Source organism: Oryctolagus cuniculus, chromosome 3 (genome assembly GCF_051225735.1).
Source record: "Oryctolagus cuniculus isolate XC-2025 breed Fujian yellow rabbit chromosome 3, ASM5122573v1, whole genome shotgun sequence".
Taxonomy (NCBI): Eukaryota; Metazoa; Chordata; class Mammalia; order Lagomorpha; family Leporidae; genus Oryctolagus; species Oryctolagus cuniculus.
In genome coordinates this window covers 167491498-167509836 of record NC_142869.1, presented here as the reverse complement: position 1 = coordinate 167509836, position 18339 = coordinate 167491498, and positions in this window count along the sequence as shown.

The following is an 18339-nucleotide window of genomic DNA, read 5'->3' as shown; positions in this document are numbered from 1 at the left end:
CCACCGCTGCAGTGCCAGAATCCCGTATGGGCACTTGTTCAAGTCCTGGCTGCTCAACTTCCCATCCGGCTCTCTGCTTTGGCCTGGAAAAGCAGCAGAAGCTGGCCCAAACCCTTGGGCCCCTGCACCTGCATAGGAGACCCTGAAGAAGCTCCAGGCTCCTGGCTTCGGATCAGCCTAGCTTGGGCCATTGTGGCTGTTTGGGGAGTGAAACAGCAGATGGAAGACCTCTCTCTCTCTCTCTCTCTCTCTCTCTCTCTGCCTCTGCTTCTCTGTAACTCTACCTTTCAAATAAATAAATATTTTTTTAAAAACTTCAGCAAAAAAGATGGATTTTACTGTATCTACAGTAACACCTTAATTGTCAAAGTAGAAACTAACGAAACTGCATTAATTTGAAAAGATGTAAAACCTTGCTCACAAAGGAAAAATGCAAACCAGAGTGCCAGGAGATAGTATTTCTCAGCTATCAGATTGGCAAAAGCTCCAGACTATGACAACCTGGGCTGCTGGAGAGGCAGCCGGGAAACAGACATTCTTGTACATTGCTGATGACTGCAAGACTGTGCACCCTGTGGAGATGAATTTGTCAATAGTTAGCAAAACTACATGTGTATTTATCCTTTAACTCCGAAATCATCATTCTAAACACCTCCAAGAGGCACTGGGTAAAAAAAAAGATACATGCAGAATTCCATTTATTATAACAATCTTTCTAATAGCAAAAGCCTGGAAGCAAGCCAAATATCCATCAGGCAGGAATTGGATGAACGATCTATGGTGCTTTCACTAGCAGACAATCACACCTCTACAGAGAGGCATGATCCTTCGTGGTGACCTCCAAGGTACACTGCTAGCAAAAAAGGCTAAGTGGAAAAAGCAGGTGTGGTGCCCAAATTTTATCCAAGAAAGAGCAAGGGGGTCAGAACAAAAAAAAATCTTTGCCTATACTAAACATAATGCTTACCAAAAATAGAAAAATCTTCCATGTTCATGGATTGGAAGCATCAATATCATCAGAATGTCTATACTTGCAAAAGCAATTCACAGATTCAAAGTGATACCAATCAAAATACAAAAGACATTCTTCTCAGTTATAGAAAAAATAATGCTGAAATTCATATGGAAACACAGGAGACCACAAACAGCTAAAGCAATCTTATACAAATAGCTAAAGCAATCTTATACAACAACAAGGACACTGAAGGCATCACAATACCAGATTTCAAGATGTACTACAGGACAGTTATAATCAAAACAGCATGGTACTGGTACAGAAACAGATGGATAGACCAATGGAACAGATTAGAAACACCAGAAGTCAATACAAGCATCTACAACCAACTTACATTTGACCAAGGAGCTAAAACCAATCCCTGGAGCAAGGACAGTCTCTTCTACAAATTGTTCCAGGAAAACTGGATTTCCACATGCAGGAGTATGAAGCAAGACCCCTTGCCTTACACCTTACATGAAAATCCATTCAAAATAGATTAAAGACCTAAATCTATGACCTGATACTATCAAATTCCAGAGAACACTGTGGAAATCCTGCAAGATATTGGCACAGGCAAAGTCTTGGAAAAGACTCCAGAGGCACAGGCAATCAAAGCCAAAATCAACAAATGGAATTACATCAAATTGAGAAGTTTCTGTACTGCAAAAGAAACAGGAAAGTGAAGAGGTAATGGACAGAATGGGAGAAACTATTTGCAAACTATGCAACTGATAAAAATTAATAACCAGACTCTATAAAGAAATCAAGAAACTCCACAACAACTAAACAAACAACCCAGTTAAGAAATGGGCCAAGGACTTGGACAGACTTTTAAAGATTTATTTATTTATTTGAAAGGCAGAATTACACAGAGAGAGAAGGAGAGGCAAGGAGAGAGAGGTGTTCCATTCGCTGGTTCACTCCCCAATTGGCCACAACAGCTTGAACTGCGCCGATCCAAAGCCAGGAGCCAGGAGCTAATTCTGGGTCTCCCACCTGGATGCAGGGGCCCAAGTACTTGGACCATCCTCTGCTGCTTTCCCAATCCATAGCAGAGAGCTGGATCAGAAATGGAGCAGCTGGGACTTGAACCAACACCCACATGGGATGCCAGAAGTGCAGGCAGCGGCTTTACCTGCTATGCCACAGGACCGGCCCCCAGACATTTTTCAAAAGAGGAAATCCAGATAGCCAACAGACACATGAAAAAATGCTCAGGATCAGTAGGGAAATGCAAATCAAAACCACAATGAGGTTTTACCTCACCCTGTTTGTTGATTTGTGGCTTTCATACAGAAATCAACAAACAACAAATGCTGGCAATGACGTGGGGAGAAAGGTACCCTAGTCCACTTTTGGTTGAGAATATGAACTGGTAAAACCACTATGGAAGTCAGTTTGGAGATACCTCAGAAATCTGAATATAGTCCTACCAATAACCCAGAAATCCCACTCCTGCGAATTTACCCAAGGGAAATGAAATCAGCAAATAAAAGAATTATCTGCACTCCCGTGTTTATTGCAACTCGATTTACAATAGTTAAGACATGGAATCAACCTAAATGCCTGTCAACTAAAGACTGGATAAAGAAATTATGGGATATGTACTCTATGGAATACTGTACAGCAGTAAAAAAAATTAAACCAAGTCATTTGCAATAAAATGGATGAATCTGGAAAACATATGTCCTCCCTGATCTGTGATAATAGAGCACCTAAAAGGAAATCTGTAGAAGTGAAATTAACACTTCGAGAAGCAATGACTTGAACAGCCCTTGTCTTGACTGTCGAGGACCCATCTTTTGCTTTTTGTTTTTTCCTAATGGTAAATGGGACTGGGAATGGAGAGGGAGGAGGAGGTGGGGATAGTGGGGGGGGGGGGCGGGGGTGATGGGAAGAATCGCTATATTCCTAAAGTTGTACTTCTTAAATAAACAGTTCCACTGGGGGGAAAAAAAAAACACAATGGGAAAATAACACATAAAAATATTTCAATTATTTCCTATAAGGGCAGAAAAGAAATGCCATAGAGAAAACATGAATAGAAGTCAAGCTTTAATGATTATGAAGAAATATGTAAAGATTTAGTATACTTACAAGAAATTTCCAAAAAAGCAAATGCAGATTCATACAAATAAACCTAATCTAATCTAACCAATGCCATCCAGTCAGTGACATAAGCACAAAATAATTACCCAAATAATTTAGCTGAATGCCCCCAGTAGGATATATGCTGTGGACTTTTTGTTTAAAGATTTATTTGTTTATTTGAAAGATAGAGTTACACAGAGAGAAGGAGAGGCAGAGAGCGAGAAAGGTCTTCCATCTGCTGGTTCACTCCCCAGATGACCCCAATGGCTGGAGCTGTGGCGATCAAAAGCCAGGAGCTTCTTCTGGGTCTCCCACCCAGGTGCAGGGGCCCAAGTAGTTGGGCCATTTTCTACTGCTTTCCCAATCCATAGCAGAGAGCTGGATGAGAAGTGGAGCAGCCAGGACTTGAACCAGTGCCCACACTGGATGCCGGCCCTGGAGGTGGCGGCTTTACCCGACACCCCATAGCGCCGGCCCCTGGGATATTTTTTAATGGCAAGGAAATCCTAAACTATTGTGTATATATGATGCTAAAATCAAATAAGAGATGTTGTAGGTGTTGTACCAAGATTTTGGTATAAAATAGAGGAGGTTAAGTGAAAATCTCCAACCTGCAGTTTTTTAATTAACTCATTTATTTATTTGAAAGGCAGAGTGACAGAGAAAGAAAGAGACAAGGAGAGAGGGAGAGAGAGAAAGGTCTTCCACCTTCTGGTTCACTTCCCAAATGGCTGCAACATCCATGTCTGGGCCAGGTGGAAGGCAGGATCCAGGAACCCCTTCCTGGTCACCTATAAGAATAGCAGGGGCCCAAGCACTTGGACCACCATCCACTGCCTTCCCAGACACATGAACAGGCTGTTGGATCAGAAGCAGGCAGCCAAGACTCGAACCAACACTCTAATATGGAATGCTTGCTGGTGCTACAACCACTGGCTTAATCCACTGTGCCATAACACCAATCCTTAACCCTAAATCTGAATTGAAAATATTATGAACGGCTGGCACTGCGACTCACTAGGCTAATCCTCCACCTGTGGTGCCAGTACCCCGGGTTCTAGTCCCGGTTGAGGCGCCAGATTCTGTCCCGGTTGCTCCTCTTCCAGTCCAGCTCTCTGCTGTGGCCTGGGAGTGCAGTGGAGGATGGCCCAAGTGCTTGGGCCCTGCACCCACATGGGAGACCAGGAGGAAGCTCCTGGCTCCTGGCTTCGGATCAGCGCAGAGCACTGGCTGTGGCGGCCATTTTTTTTTTAAGATTTTTTATTTATTTATTTGACAGGTAGAGTTACAGACAGTGAGAGAGAGAGAGACAGAGAGAAAGGTCTTCCATCTGATGGTTCACTCCCCAAATGCCCACACGGAGATGATTCAGTCATCGCAGTTTACCAGTGGCCTTATTTGGGTATAATTTGGCCGCTGTCAGCCTGGGATTGTCTGAGGGTCTGACGGCTACAATCGGCCAAAGCTCCGTTGCTTAGTTACCAGGGTACACACTTACGACAGGTTACACCTTGCTTACACATGAAGCTGGGTGGCAGGTCACCAAACATGGAGGTCACTTTGGGCCAAATTTTATAAGCCGAGTACAGAGGCTGGTTTGGCCACATTTGGCATCACCCTGTACAGTTGTTCATATGGTACTCACGACAAAACACTGGTTTGGGGTTCCACAGGCAGTGGTGGGTAGGATGAACTGTAATTAACCAATAAATGCGTATTTACTCTTAATACAATGTGTATTAAGCTCTCTTTGAATGCCAGGTCCTGTACTAAGTACACTGGTAGATTAAAAAGCCAAACAAGTTATGGCCTCCTCTCTCCAAGATCTTGCAATCTACAGGAAGAGGAGAAAAGCTATCACATGAGAAAAACCTGAGGGGCTGGTTTGTGGTGTAAAGTCACCGCCTCAATGCTAACATTCCTTACGGGCGCATGTTTGAGTCCCAGCTGCTCCACTTCCCACCCAGATCCCTGCTAATGTGCCTGGGAAAGCAGCGGAGGCTGGCCTGAGGACTTGGGCCTCTGCCACCCATGTGGGAGACCTTGGTGGGGTTCTAGGCTCCTGTCACCCACGTGGGAGACCTTGGTGGGGTTCTAGGCTCCTGCCACCCACGTGGGAGACCTTGGTGGGGTTCTAGGCTCCTGGCTTTGTCCCGGACCAGTCCCAGTCCCAGCTGCTGCAGCCATCTGGGGAGTGATGTCTTTCTCTGTCCTTTCCTCTACCTTTCAAGTACATAAATAAATATTTAGAAAAAAGAAACAAAAGCCTGAGACTGTCGAACTGGTGTCTGCATTCTGCTGGGAGTGCAGGGGGTGTGATCAGACTACATGGAAGTGTCAGGAGGGAATTCACAGCCCGAGCAAGATGGCGTTGGATGTTACGGGATGACCAGCGGCAGGTTGGGTGGAGAGGGGAACAGAAGCTGTTGGAAGCAGGACACTGCTGGCCCCACACAGAGGGAGCTCTCTCTCTCTCAATGCCAGGCCCTGCACTGGCATTGGAAGCCTGAGAAAACGCAGCAGCCCCAGCAGTCCAGAGGGATGCCCACGCTACCAGCTCTCCCTGGGGCTCAGAAGACCAGCTGCAGACCTCAGACAAGCACCACAGTTAGAGAGAAAGAGAGAGAGAGAGAGAGAGAGAGAGAGAGACCGACCCTTGGAGGCGAGACCAGCTCAAGCCTCCTGCTTATGTGGCCCTGGGCAAGCTACTTTTCCTCTGTAAGCTTGACTCTTCTCTTGTGCACGTGGGACTGAGAACAGCACCAAGCTCACAGGACTGGTGCAAAGACGGCATACACATTGCCTGGCACACAACGTGCACTTCACATACACCTGTATTGTCTTACAACACCCTTCCTCCTTTCTCTGAAAAACGGTTTTAGGAAAAGTCTACTGGTGAAGTACTCTGGCTTTGTTTACCTAATAATACCTTATTTCACCTCGGCTTTCAAAGAATGTCTTCAATCATTTGCTTTCTTATGGGTAATAATTAGTAAAATTAATAATAAATTAGGGGAGCCGGCACTGTGGTGTAGTAGGTAAAGCCACCGCCTGCAGGGCCAGCATCCCATATGGGTGCTGGTTTGAGTCCCAGCTGCTCCTCTTCCAGTCCAGCTCTCTGCTGTGGCCTGGGAGAGCAGTGGAGGATGGCCCAAGTGCTTGGGCCCCTGCACCCGTGTGGGAGACGCGGAAGAAGCTCCTGGCACCTGGTTTCGGATTGGTGCAGCTCTGTCCATTGCGGCCAACTGGGAAATGAACCATCAGATGGAAGACTCTCTCTGCTCTCCTTCTCTCTGTGTAACTCTGCCTTTCAAATAAATAAATAAATCTTTAAAAAATAATAACAACAATAATAAACGGGTAATATTCTTTTGAAGAATATCTTCAATGGGTAGTTATTCTCTTCGAGCACTTTGAAGGTACCATGACATCAGCTTCCGGCTTCCAACATTTCTGGTGAGAAACTGCTGATCTTACTGCTGCTTATTGGAAAGTAATACATATTTGTCTCTCTTGGGTTGCTTTTAATATTCTCTTTATTTCTGGCAATTTCACTATGATAGGCCTAGATGTGTTACTTTCTTTTTGTTGCTCCTGCTTGAAATTTAAGCCCCTGGCTTGATGGCTTTCATTGTGTTTGTAAAATTCTTGGCCGCTATCCCTTCCAACATTGGTTCTACCCTATTCTCTCTCTTCCCTCTCCGGGACTCCCACTGCATCCATGTTAGGTCTCTCACCACGCCGGTTCCCTCTCATAGACTGTTCTCTGCAGTTTGCATCGCTTCGTTAGTTTGGATATTTGCTTCTGACTGCCCTCCATCCCACATTGTCTTCATTTGTATCTAATCGGCTGCTGAGCCCATACTACACTATATCTTTAAGTTCTAGAATTTTTTTATTTTCATTTGATTGTAGTTTCAAGCTTCTGGTTGAAATTCTCTACCTATCTAATGTTCTAAGTATGTTCATTATTTATTTAAAGTCCATTTCTGGTCACTCTGAGATCTGTATCTGTCAGGGGTTTATTTCTATGTCTGCTTTTCCTATGTTTTTCCTGTTGTAGTCTTTTCTCTGGAAATGATTCACACACCTGAAGCCCAGCAACAGTGCTATTATTCACCAAACATGGTTCTTCATGCCACTTGTCAAATGGCCACAACGGCCAGCACTGGGCCAGGCCAGCGCCAGGAGCTTCATCCGGGTCTCCTACGTGGGTGCAGGGGACCAAGCACTGGGCCATCCGCTGCTGCTTTCCCAGGCGCATAGCAGGGTGATGGATGAGAAGCAGAGCAGCTAGGCCTAGAACCAGCACTCGTAGGGGATGCCGGCCCCTAGAATTTGCACAAGTGCATATGGTGCCGCCCTATCTCTTCATAACACGCACACGGGCATTCGAGGACCTACTGGGCAGGCCTCCTCCCGCCTCCCTTCTCTCACACCCTCCATTCCAGCAAAGCTGTCCCAGTCACCGCTGTGCACTGCCCTGCTTCTAACCGCTTATCGGCCTGCTCTTCTACCCCAGGGCACAGCAGGCTTCAGAGTAGTTCCGGGCAGGTGGGCTGTCCCTTCTCTCCTAGCCGCCTATCCGAATCCGACTCTCCAAGCCTCAGGTCAAATGGCAGCCCCCAAGTGAAACACTGACTCCCCGGGATGCGTATCCACCTCATCTCAGAGCTCCAGGAGCCTTTATCTGAACCTCGTTCATGGTCAGGCCTCTTCGGGAGGAGGGAGGGCAGCCACTGCCCACAGCACCCTCCAGCCGTACAGCCGCACACCGGCCCGGCTCTCCTCCCAGGTCCCGCTGGTCCTGGCCGAACCAGCTCCGTGCCTGGCTGCAGGGTGAAGGCTGGGCAGCCCTGGGCCGTGCAGCTCGCCCTGGAAGGTGGAGGCTGCCAAGCAGGAAGCACCTCCCACTCTCTCTACCTAAACCCCGCGAAGGCAAACCTGGCCCTCTACGTCGACCTTGCCCTTCCGCACCCCAACCCCCTGGCCCTTTGCCCCCGGAAGCCCTTCCCCTCACCTCCACCGCACCATCATGCCGTCACTCCACTCACTTGGACCACCCTTCGCTCAGCCATCCATGGACCCCACTCCTGCTGGAGACCTGAAGGCGCGGGTCTCTGCTGGGCTCCCTGTCGGTGAGGCTTGCCCACCCCTCCTCCCCCAGCACTCCTACTGCCCCTGGGTCCACGGGTGCCTCAGTGTCCCCTTCTCCTCTCCCTTTCCAATGCTCTCCATAACCTGAGCTTCCAGGGACCCCGGGAAATGAAAACTGAGCCTAGTGTTAACTCTGGGGAAAGCACATCTGTGACCGTGCAGCAAAATAAGCCTGGGCCGCCGCAGATCGGAAGCACCGTGTGGGCCAGATGGCCTGCTGCTGTCCCGCCGTGAGTGCGAGATGGCCCGCTGGCGTCCTGCCATTGAGTGCGAACCGCCACTCTCATGCTTCCGCGCTTTGCGGGGCCGTCTGGGGTCTGCACCTTCAAAGCTCCACCTGCGTCGGGGTGGGAGGAGCTCACACTCACCCAGGGGAGGAGCCAGCAGCAGACACGCCACGCCCACACAGTTTCTCCCACAGGGTGGGCGCAACCGAGGTGCGCTAAGTCTCCCAGACCATCCAGGGTTCCCAGAAACACAGAATGTTCTCAGAGTACAGCAAACACGGGTGTTGTACACAATGCACAGTGCTTGCATGAGTTACAAAGGTATGAGAATTCGACCTGAGACAAATGTCCATCCTCAGAGCAGTCCACTTAGCACCCCCAGCACGTGTCCACCACCCCTTGCCTTCTCCAAACCAGATTCTTCTCACCCACACAGTGAGGCAACAATGCCTTCCTCGTGGGCTCCCTGTTATGAGGATTAAGTTGAGATCATCAACGGAGCCCTGAAGACAGGGCAGGGTGCGGGGGCCGGGGCGCACGCGGCGGGGATGCAGACATCTGTTTTTATCATTATGATGTTGGAATCTTTTAAACACATGTCGGAGAGCGAGAAGCAATCATCCCATTTAAGTCCCCGAACTCCTGATGGGTCCAATTGAAGATTTCACTTGAGAAGCAAGAGCTGGGAAAGAGTTAGAGGCTGGAAATTGCAAAACTGATGAGGGATTAGGAGCGGGAGGCCGAGGAGAGGCTCAAGGAACCAGATCTCCTTTGAGCTGGAGGAGGAAGGAGCCGAAAGGGATTTGGGAAGAAACTTCACATGGAGGGTGAGGGGCTCCGGGGAGCCTGAGAATGACCGAGAGAAGAGAGGGCCCTGCCCACCCACCCCCGCACATGCCCCCGGGAGCTCCTGCCAACCTGGATCGCCCAGCTGAGGACAACGGGTCTCCAAGCAGGGCTGGGCCGTCTACACTGCGGGCTTGGATGCACCTGCTGGGAGATCACCGCTGAGCCCCACGCCTGCTTTACTCACTCAGCGTGCCGAAGTAATCCTGGCTCCCAGTGGGGCGTGAGTGCCACGCAGACGGCCTGGTCCACGGAGCTATCGGCGTTCATTCACAGCTGCCTGGGTCCCGAGCGCCTGCCAGTTGGTAGAGTACCGAGAAAGGGAACAACAAGCACTGAGCGCAACCTGAAACTCAGGCCAGAGAGAGGCGGGGCGGGGAGGGGCTGGCTGGGGGTCCCGGGGGGAGGGGGCACCTGGTTGCCAGGCCAGGCTGGTGGCACTGGAGAAGCAGGAAGAGGGGGGAAACTAGGCCACTTCCTGCTGATTTACGTGGCTTTGTGCACTCCCCTGGGTCTCCCAAGGACAGAAATCCTGGGGCGGGCAGTGCAGCACAGTGGGTTAAGCCTGGTTCTCAGCTTCCAATCCCACACCCTGCTAAAGCCCCTGGGAAGGCAGCAGATGATGGCCCAAGTGCTTGGCCCCTGCTACCATGTGGGAGACCAGGTGGAGTTCCTGGCACCTGCCTTGGGCCTGACTCAGCCACTTGGGGAAGCAACCAGCAGGCAGAAGACCTCCCTCTCTCGGCCACTCCCCCCTCTCTCTGCCACTCCCCCCTCTCTCTTTTCCTCTCCCTCTCTCTCTGATGCTCTGCCTTCCAAATAAATAAATCTTAAAGAATAAAGTGCCTGCACCCTCCCCAGCACACAGACCCACAGTCAGGTACAGGCAACCCACGCACATAAGCAGGGCCCCCACACTCAGCAGCTGTGACCTTGAGGCCCTGGGGGTCACTCCAGGGCTGCCCAGTTCCAAACCCAACTCCACACCCCGCCCTGAGGCCAAGGCCCCCTCCTCCTCTCTCCAGCTCTCACCCCAGTGCTGTGCGGAACCCTCCGCCCAGCTCGCCCACTGCCCCTTCCCCAGGCTCCTCCCATCCACTCCCCCAGGTCCGGCCTGCCCCCCACTGCCTCGCTTTCCCTCGCCCGAGCTGCCCCCACACCTGCGTATCCATGCTTGCACCTGCCTGTCTTGCTAGGTGCCCCTGTGCCGTCCCCAGCTCCATCCTGCTCTGCCTTCTCTTGCCCCACAGTAGGTGCCCAGTGACCACGGGAGTGCTGCTGAGTGGATACGAGACTGACAGGGACGCTAGAAAGCTTAGGCACACACAGAACCAGTCACCCGCATGCCCTCACCCTGGCCTATTTTGCAGTTGTACACAAACACCATATCCAATCCCCTACTATCAGGGAGAGGAATCCTGTGAGACAGCCCCTGCCACCAACCATGGGGAGCCCGAGAGCAATTTCCAAGGCCCTGACTGGCTACTGCTTCAGAAGGGGCGGGAACAATGTACCCAGTCTCGAGGGCCCAGCCCCCTCACTAACTCCCTCTAGGAAAAGCCAGTAACAGAAACCCCAAATCAAGAGCATTTTCTCCTTCCTTGGGGAGATGTCAGACCCCGGAAACCCCTGAGCATCCCTGGCAACGCACCCAGGAGGGGGGCACAGGAGGAGCCATTGTCAAGGGCAGGACCTGGTGCTGGCCTCCAGCCTCCACCCAGTGGCTCTTGCAGCCATGTGCTGGGCACCCAGGGATCCAGGAAGGGGGGCGGGAAGAGCACAGGTTGCTGGGGCTCCAAGGAGCTGGGCCAGCTGGGGCAGGGCTCATGTGCAGTGGGACGGGACGTGGAGCTCAGCTCAGACGGCCTCCAGACCTGCCCTGTGGGTGCACCCTTGCTGTGGCCACCCAGGGACTTAGCAGGGTGCCCTGGGGGGGGCCGCCAGGAGGGGCTCCACCTGCCTGCCCTGCACCCTCACCCTTGGTCCCTCCATCTCAGCAGGAGCCTCAGGATGACACAGGCAGCTGGACCCCACCCAGGACAGCTCCCCCTCAACTCCTGCTGCTTAAAGAAAGTAGCACTGAGGCCAGGCCCCTTGGAGGGTGGCCCTGCCCCGCCCCCGGGGGTGGGAGGGGAGGGGCACTGACACATCACACAGGCCTAAGTGATTAAGACTTTCTCCACCTGCCTCTGCACCCCCACCCACTGGCTCACAGAGGTAGCCTCCCCGCCCAGCCCAGGGCCACAGCCAGGAACCATAGGGGAAGGACTTAAGTGTGAGGTGCTGCTGCCCCCTGCTGGCAGCTTCCAGAATACACCTGGCTGATGTCAGAAGCCTGAAGAGGTGGGAGGGGCACCCTCCCCTCCTCCACTCATCTCTACATATAGGGCCAGGGGCTCCCACGGGGACATGGAACCCGCCGCACCCCAAAAGAGCCGGCGGCCTATGAAAAGAAAGCAGGCAGCAGAGATAGTGAGGTGCCAAGCTCGCCTGAAGAAGTATGAGTGTAGCGGACCTGGCCATCAGCACCTTCCCTCCAGCTTCCGGGACTTGCTCACCTGCCCTGCACCTCACAAGCCACCTGGACACCCTGACAGGCAAGGCAGGTCTGGCTCCTCCTACCCTGCAAGGGAACGTGGACACCCAAGGTGTGGGGTCCCCCTGCTCCCCGCCAGCCACACAGCCAGGAGCACACTGACCACGGCCATGCACTGCCTCCCTGGGTTGGAGCCTGAGCAGGCATTCCCAGGCCCCCGTGACATCCACAGCCATGGAAGGGACACAGCAACTCAGCTCGCGCTGCTCTCCAGCAAGTGGCCGGTGTGGCCGTCCCCGGGGAGGGACCCGGCCCATACACACACTCTGGGCCTTCCTCCTTCACCACGGGCCCCTCCTTCTCTTCCTCTTCCTGGGCTACCTGGTCACCCCCAGACAGCTCCCACCAGCTTCTCCCCTCCTCCCTGCCCTAGCCGCTGCCCAGCCTCCTGCCTCTCCCCTCCGCCATGCGGTGGCCACAGCAGGGTCAAGGGCAGCACCAGCCGCTCCAAGCAGGGTTGAACTGATTGGAAAGCAGCGAGCCCATCCCTCATCCCTGTCTCCCAAGCCGCCCACAAGCGAGAGCAAAGCACGTCCCCAGCTCTGGATCAAGGAGCAGGTGACAAATGGGCCACTTGTTCTTCCCCCGGATTTTCTTACGCTCCGAGAGGAGAGGAGGAATATTTATTAGGACGGAAATGGGACTCGTGGGAGCCTGTGACCGCCCCCGCACACGTCTGCTCTCAAGGAAGCCCCGATCCTCGGAGCTGCGCGCAGGCACTCGGGATGCCAGGTGCACGCAGGCGGCCGGCGGCACAGGGAGCCCACTCCCACCTCCCCTGCTGCCCCCAGCGCGGTCACGCCCCACGGGCCACTGTCCCTGTCCCCTCTCTGCCACCTGGGGCTATGGCAGCGGGGACATGGGCTACATGGGTCCCAGGATCTGGGTCCCGCGAGAGACGCCCCCTGGTGGTCTCAGAGCAGGCCTGGGCCGCTTGGAGCTGCACAGCTGCCCCCAGTCCGTGGGTCCTGAGACTCCATCGCCACTGCATGCCGGCTGCACGGGTCCCACGACAGAGAAGCCGCTGCGACCCGGTGCTCAGGCCCGAGCGTGTGGACCGGCCGGCGGCGGCTTCTCTACGAGCAGCGCCCCCCGACCACAGGACAGAGAAGCCGAGAGATCAGCGCCCAGTCCCCGCTCCTTGGAGGCGGCCCCGGCCCAGCCCCGCCGCGCTCAGCTAGGCCCGGGAGTCTTCCCCGCGGAGAGGGAGGAGACTCGGGCCTCCTGCACCCCCGGGCCCGGCCGTGGCCAGCGAGTCCGCAGCCGCCGCTGCCTGGGCCTCATGTGTGGGCTTCTCCTGCCCTCTGGCGGAGAGGCTGCGGCAGTGCGACCGCGCCCCCGCCGCGCCCTGCCCCGGAGCCTGGCCGGACTGAGGGTGGCGGGCTTGCTCTCTGCGCGCGCTCCCACCACGCTCACCTCCCCCTACAGACCAGCACGCCTCCTCCTCCGGGGGCTGCCTGGCTTCGTGTGCGGCTCTGGCCGTGGGTGCCGGGAGACTCCCAGGCCCAGTGGCCCGGCCTCCTTGTTGGGCTCCTGTCTCTGCCTGCAGGTCTGGCCTGGTCACCGGCTGAATTGGCCCAGCTCTGGGCGGCCTCTTTCGGGGTCTGAGCTTCTCAGGGGGCAGAGTTGCGGCCTAGCCCTGCCCCCGCCTGAGCTCAGTCTAGCCACACTGACCCGTGCCCCTCTGCTTTTAGCCCCGCCCGGGGCTGCCCTGCACCTCTGGTGCCGTAAAACGCACATGCTCAGAGCGTGCGGGTGCTGCCCTACGCTCCCACGGGACCGTGCCCTGGGAGCCCCTGGGGAGAGAGGCCGGACCACAGGCCCGCCGGGCCGCAGCCCCTCACCGTGCCCTAACCCTGGGGTTGAAGCGTGCTCCCACTTCCGGCAGACGGTAACACCTCCGAGCCTTGCAGTGGCCGGCTGGGCTGCCCCTGGAGGGTGATCGCAGCCTGGCCACGTGTTCTTCCAGCACATTCCCCTGGCAGGAGCGGAGCCTGAGCGCCCTGGGACGCTCAGGGATGGGGGTGGCCCCAGGGCTGGCGGGACCTGCACTGTCAGAGCCAGGCCCCAGCAGGCACCAGGGCCCAGGTTAGGGCTGGTGAGCAGGCGTCCTCCCTCCATCCCTCCCCCTTAGTGTGGACCTCCGTTCTTGGTCGTCCTAAATTTTAAAAGCCGTTTTGCAGCTGCCGTGTTTTCAATGGGTGCCCCCCCAAACTTCAGATGTGGAAACCTCAGGGACCCCGGGAAGGCACTGAGAGGTGGGGTCTTTACGAGGCACTCGGGAGAGTCGCTGTGCACAGGGTGGGCCCCTCCCGAGGGTCCAGCACAGGGCGGGCCCCTCCCGAAGGTCCAGCAGACACGGGCTCTGCCGGAACCTGGGTCGTGGCCGTCCCAGCCCCCAGCCCCGTGAGGAACACATTCACCCTTTATAATGACTCAGCCCTGGGGCAGGCATCAAGCTGCAGCAGATTTGGCCGCTGCTCGGAACTCCTACGTCCCACATGGCTGTGCCTGGGTTCGAGTCCTGCCTCTGCTCCCAATTCCAGGTCCAGCTCATGTGCACCTGGGAGGCAGCAAGGGATGGCTCAAGCACTGGGGTCCCTGCCACCCATGTGGGCGACCCAGGTGGACACCCAGGTGGAGGTCCGAGCTCCTGGCCCCGGCCTGGCTCAGCCCCAGCCAAGGAGAGAGCCAGCAAATGGGAGGTCGGACCTCAGCACCAGGCATACGATGGGCGTCCAAGAAAATGTCGCCGTGCCTGTCCCTTCCTTCTCCCTGCTCCTCCAGGTCACCTACTGGCTCCCCACTCCCAGGCCCCCTCAGCAGGCTGGGCCACTCCCAAGAGCCCGCAGCACACAAGCTGGTGTGGGAACAAGAACTCTCCCCGCAAGGCTGGGCCGCTTCCCACAGCCACCCTCCCCGGGCTCTGCCTCCGAGCCGCCATCGTGCAGATGTCACAGGTCTCTGTCATCTGACTCCCACGCAGGCAGGCAGACGCCACGCCAGCTTCCTCAGGGATGTGGGACTTGAAACATTCCCTACCTGGACATCCGGGACTCCATCTCAGAAGTGACTCAGCCTGAGACGAACGAAGATGAATGTCGCTGTTTCACAGGAAGGTGGGAGACCCCACGCGCGTCAGATCTCCATGTACCTCCTCCTCCTCAGACGGCAAAATGCCACCTTTGTCACCGTGCAGTCGGAGGCTTCCGGCGCCCATCCAGCAAGCTAGGCCAGCCCCGTGCACCTGTCTCCCGCACCACCCAGCCAGTGAAAGGCTTCCTTGTCCCCTGCCTGTCGTCATCAGCCCCAGCAGGCATTTAGCAATGGAGGCCTGTGCTCAGAGGACACTGGAGGAGACGTTTCCCAAAGGTTTTGGAAGGGAGAATCGGCACCTTAGAGGTGAGTTATCTATCTCATCTCTGAGATGAGTCGTGTGTAGAGAGAAGACAAACAGGGTGGCGTTTATAACGAAAGGTGTTCTGGGGGCGGGCTTTGTGGCACCAGGCAGAGTAAGCCACTTCGCGGGACACTAGCAGCTCATATCCGAGGGCCTGGGATGGAGTCCCACCTCCACTTCCGGTCCAGCTCCCTGTTAACATTCACCCTGGGAGGCAGCAGGGGTGGCCCAGGTACCTAGGCCCCTGCCACCCATGTAGGAGACCTGGATGGAGTTCCTGGCTCCTGGCTTCAGCCTGGCCCAGCATTAGCTATTGCTGATGTTTGGTGAGAGAACCAGCGGATGGAAGATCTCTCTCTCCCTCTCTCTCTCTCTCTTTCTCTCTCTCTTCCACCTACGGAGGAAGGAAGGAAGGAGGACCAAGGCACAGGGTCAGATTCCCTTGTGTGCAGTTTGTGTCAGCCGCGGGCTAATGATGCCATCACAAGGACTCCACTGCGTGGGAACAGCACGGCGTGGGGACGCAAAGACTTCACAGGTGTCTCCTGGCCTCTCACCAGCACCGCCAAGGCAAGGGGCCGAGGTATCGCTGCCATCTTATTCTCCATCTGGTTGTGAAAATGTCAACAGTGAACCTGCAAGCGTTGTGAAATCCAAAAGGACCAGAAAAGGCTCTTTATCTTGAAAATCAGTCACGCGCAGAGTTAAAAACAAGGATGATCACTTTAGGGAGCAAGATAAGGAGAAACCTTTTTAACGAGCGTAGTTAAGATGATGGAAGCATCGTCATCCCACAAACACTGAGTCACAGCCGTGTTGCCAAGTCTTTATCGGTGTTTCTCGGGCTCCCTTCCCACACCCAACCCATTTCTCATCGTTTTTAGCAAAGTACTCGAATTTACATGATTTTACTCGTTTGTGCAAGAGAACTTGAAGGAAATGTTCTCAGTACCGTGACTGCTGGGGCTGAGGTAACACGCGCCGTTTCTGTATCCAAGAGTGTTTGGCACAGTGGCGAAGGCTTTGCCTGGGAGGCCCACTTCCTGTATCTCCATGCCTGAGCTGGGTCTCAGCCCTGCTTCCAATTCCAGAGTCCTTCTGTTGTGGACCTTGGGAGGCAGCAGGCAACGGCTCAAGTAGCTGGATCCCTGCCACCCACATGGGAGACCCGGATGGAGCCCCAGGTGCCTGGCTACAGCCTGGCCCAGCCCAAACTGACTTGTGTAGTTATTTTTCTTTTATTAGCTCAGGTCTGTATTTATATGTAGAATGCCAACTTGGGAGTGACCAAAAAAAATTTCGTGTTCCTCCTCCTCCTCTTCTTCTCCAAAGGCAAAGTGACAGAGACAGTGAGAGACAAAGAGAGAAAGAGACAGAGAGATTCCCCCAAGAGGCCACTCAGCCAGAGCCGCCCCAGGAAGAAGCCTAGAGCCTGGAACTCTCCACCCAGATCTCCTGAGTGGCTGACTGGGCCACCTGCTGCTGCCTCCCCAGGCACGTTAGCACGTTAGCACGTTAGCAGGGGGCTGGATGGCAGGACCCACACTGACACTCCAGTATGGGATGCCGGGACGCCAGCCCCTCAGGGAGCAGCCAGCCCACTGTGTCACAGCGCTGGCCCCGACTGCGTCTTCTAAAAGATGAGAAGACAGAGGCCCTGTGCGGGCTATCATGTGACCCGAGGGGCAGGTGACCCCAACCCGGGCTCTGTGTGACCGAAGACCAAGCTCAGGGGAAGGGCCACCCCTTTGCCCAGCCAGAAGCGCTGCACCAAGCCCAACTTCTCTCCCAATGAGCAGCTTCCTCCCCTCCCTCCCCCCACCTCCTGCAGATGGAAGTGAAGCTTGCCCATCCCCCACCCCCAACACCTGCCCCACCAAGAGGCCACTCCCCAGTGAGCAAGCTCCTCCCACTGGGCTGCAGCATCACCCTCTGGCACGCCTCTTCAGAGAGATCCCGGGGGCACTGTGCCTTTGTGCCCGGAACAACTTTTCCTAACCTGCACCTGCGACTTGTGGAAGCTGCACCTCGTCCTGCCACCCTGCAGGGTCTCCCTGGGTGACCGCGGGGACCACGCAGAGCCAGTCCACAGCAATTGAGAAGAAAACCCGGGCTCCAGACTCCCCACCAGGGCGCCCTTGCTCTGACTTCCTCCCAAAGACCTCGGCACAGACGTGAACATACATCACAGCTGTGCGTAAACAGCCTAAGGGAAGTCAGTCAGCTTCTGAGGCTCCTTGACGGGGAGCCCCGACTCCGGGCACCGGCAGGTCGGCATCTGAAACACTTCTCGTGCAAACCCCACGCTCCATAGGTGCCTGTGCACGACACTGCCGCCAGCTTGATGTCTGATCTGCAGTGCAGCTTTTGCCCAGTGGTTGTTGGGACATGTTCCCATTTCATCACCAGCACGAGTACAGCTCAGGACACGCGGACTGGATAGTTCACCAGCATTCATGTCCCCGTGGGAGCGCGCGGAGCATCAGAATCGAGCGACCCCAGTACTTAGCGCCCTTCGGTATAACAACCCAGGCCCTGGGGGTCCCTGCAGCCTGTCGGGGATTGGCGCTGGGTCCTTCTGGAAAGGTGACTGATCTCCTGCATCAGCATTTCGTCACCTCTCCGAGAAAGCCAAGTGCTTGTAAGAAAACCGCCGCAGCTGGGAGGCAGGGACGTCACGGAGGTGACACCACTGGCTTCTGTGACCTTTCCTGTACCTATTTCTTTTTTTTTTTTTCTTTTTGACACGCAGAGTTAGACAGTGAGAGAGACAGAGAGAAAGGTCTTCCTTCCGTTGGTTCACCCCCCGAAATGGCCACTACAGCCAGTGCACTGCGTTAATCCGAAGCCAGGAGCCAGGAGCTTCCTGGGTCTCTCATGTGGGTGCAGGAGCCCAAGGACTTGGGTCATCTTCTACTGCTTTCCCAGGCCATAGCAGAGAGCTGGATCAGAAGTAGAGCAGCCGGGTCAAGAAACAATGCCCATATTGGATGCCGGCGCTTCGGGCCAGGGCGTTAACCTGCTG